This window comes from Callorhinus ursinus, unplaced genomic scaffold (genome assembly GCF_003265705.2).
Source record: "Callorhinus ursinus isolate GAN/ISIS: 27379988/994484 unplaced genomic scaffold, GSC_fseal_2.0 scaffold12, whole genome shotgun sequence".
In the NCBI taxonomy this organism is placed as follows: Eukaryota; Metazoa; Chordata; class Mammalia; order Carnivora; family Otariidae; genus Callorhinus; species Callorhinus ursinus.
In genome coordinates, this window is record NW_027397074.1 from 41398888 (window position 1) to 41401565 (window position 2678).

General features: G+C 46.5%; 1 pseudogene; it reads right to left on the reverse strand.

The window, feature by feature from the left end:
- Nucleotides 1-369: 369 nt before the first annotated feature.
- LOC112824999 (ATP synthase F(1) complex subunit alpha, mitochondrial pseudogene) lies at nucleotides 370-2203 on the reverse strand (annotated as a pseudogene).
- Nucleotides 2204-2678: the final 475 nt, after the last annotated feature.

The following is a 2678-nucleotide window of genomic DNA, read 5'->3' on the forward strand; positions in this document are numbered from 1 at the left end:
CCCTCACAGGTCTGGAAGCCAGAAATCTGAAATTAAGGTGTCGGCAGGATCATGCTTCCTCTGAAGCCTGTAGGGAAGGATCCTTCTTTGCCTCTTCTGTAACTCTACTCTCTGCCTCCATTGTCACACGGTCATTTTCCCTGTGTGCCTCTCTTCGTCTAAGGACATCATTTATATTGGATTAAGAGTCCATCAAACTCCAGTATGACCTCATCTTAACTTAGACCTAATTACATCTGCAGCGCTGCTACTTCCAAAGAGGGTCCCATTCTGAAGGTAGGAATTCAATTATGGGGGAAACACAATTCAACCCATAAGAGATACGTAGGTTTTGGGGAAGGACTCTTTTTTTTTTTTTTTACCACCAACCGATATGGAACCTTTATTTTTAAGGTAATTTCTGTGCATCTGGAGTATAAGAGTAATCCTTTTACAAATGGAACTGATTACTAGAATAAAGGATGACAAAACTATAACTGGTTATTTCATGTGAATCCACAGGAGTTTAAGCTTCAAATCCAGCCAAGAAGTTTGTTACAATCTCTTTCAGCTTAGCATCTGACTGTTCTGAGATCTTTCCATCAGTCCTTATATTGCCCAACAGGGCCTGGTGCTGGCTGATAACATGAGCCAGGAAAGCATGCTCAAACTTTGTGATCTTGCTGGGCTCCAATTTATTAAGATACCCTCTTACACCAGCATAAATAACAGCCACTTGTTCTTCAATAGCCATGGGAGAATACTGTCCTTGCTTCAGCAGCTCAGTCAGTCGCACACCACGACTCAAGAGTTGCTGAGTGGCAGCATCGAGGTCAGAACCGAACTGGGCAAAAGCAGCAACCTCACGATACTGAGCCAATTCCAGCTTCATGGTCCCTGCCACCTGTTTCATGGCCCTCGTTTGGGCAGCAGATCCAACACGGGACACAGGCAAACCAACGTTAATGGCAGTAGAACAATTCTGTTTCCAAGAAGATCTGTCCATCAGTGATGGAAATGACATTTGTTGGAATGTAAGCAGACACATCACCAGCTTGTGTCTCTATGACTGGTAAAGCAGTCAAGGAGCCACCACCAAAAGAATCGTTCATTTTGGCTGCTCTCTCTAGCAGACGGGAGTGTAGGTAGAACACATCACCAGGATAGGCCTCACGACCACGGGGCCAGCGGAGCAGCAGAGACATCTGACGATAAGCAACAGCCTGTTTGGATAAGTCATCGTAGATGATCAAAGCATGTTTGCCATTATCTCTAAAATATTCTCCCATAGAACAGCCAGAATAAGGAGCCAGGTACTGAAGGGGAGCAGCATCAGAAGCAGTAGCTGAAACCACGATGGTGTACTTCATGGCATCTGCATCTGTAAGTCTCTTCACCAACTGGGCAACAGTGGATCTCTTCTGACCAATAGCAACGTAGATACAGTATAGCTTCTTCTTTTCATCAGTTCCATCATTGAAACGTTTCTGGTTAATGATTGTGTCAATAGCAATTGATGTTTTGCCGGTCTGTCGGTCACCAATAATCAGCTCACGCTGACCACGACCAATTGGCACCAAGCTATCCGCAGCCTTAATACCAGTCTGCATTGGTTCACGCACAGAGATTCGAGGAATGATCCCAGGGGCTTTCAGGCCAACTCGCCTACGGGTCTTGGAACCAACTGGACCCTTTCCATCAATGGCATTACCAAGGGCATCTACAACACGGCCCAACAGCTCCTCACCAACCGGAACATCCACAATGGCTCCTGTTCTCTTCACAATATCTCCTTCCTTAATTAGTTTATCATTTCCAAACACGACAACACCAACATTGTCAGGTTCCAAGTTCAAAGACATATCCTTTAAACCTGAAGAAAACTCTACCATTTCTTCTGCCTGAACATTTCTCAGCCCATGTACACGGGCAATACCATCACCAATGCTTAGGACACGCCCCGTCTCTTCAAGGTCAACAGAGATATCAGCTCCAAGAATACGCTCTTCAAGGATAGAGGACACTTCGGCAGTGCCAATCTTCTGAAGACGAGTGTTAGAGGCATGGAGGTTCCTTGCAGCAATGAAGGAGGATCCCAAAGCATTTTTGGAGACCAGTCCCGCCTGCCGAGGGAGGGCGCGGGCCACGGCCGCCGCGACGCGCACGGACAGCATCTTTCCACGTTCTCCTTGGGTTGTTTCTCTGCAGCCGCAGCCTCTGGACTGACTGGTGGGGAAGGACTCTTAAGCAACAGGCAGAAGAGAGACACTGTGTATGTGTCTTTTGTTAAGGGAACTGAATGCAGACGGACTACTGCTTTTCTCCCCGATTCCACTGCCTGTAATGATGGCGTGCTGGTACCCCCATCAATAAAAACAACAAATAGGCACCAAACAGTGCTCCAGTACCATTCCAGGAAGAGTATGCCTGCTTCCCTTTCCCTGCTCCAACATGGAAGGGTCAAACCTGCTACTAGAAGGAGAGCCCCTTAAGGAACAGAAACTGAGAAAAATTGACCCAAACTGCCTTTGACTTCAGGCTTCATGCCTGTAAGTGAGTGGAGGCTGGGGGAGGGAAGAAGTCTCAGAGTATTGGTTATTATATGTCATTGGACATCTTCATTACTGAACCGAGAGTGTGTTTTTTCCACTTGAACTGACTGTAGGACTTCTATTTATTACTTAGGAATGGCCAGAGGA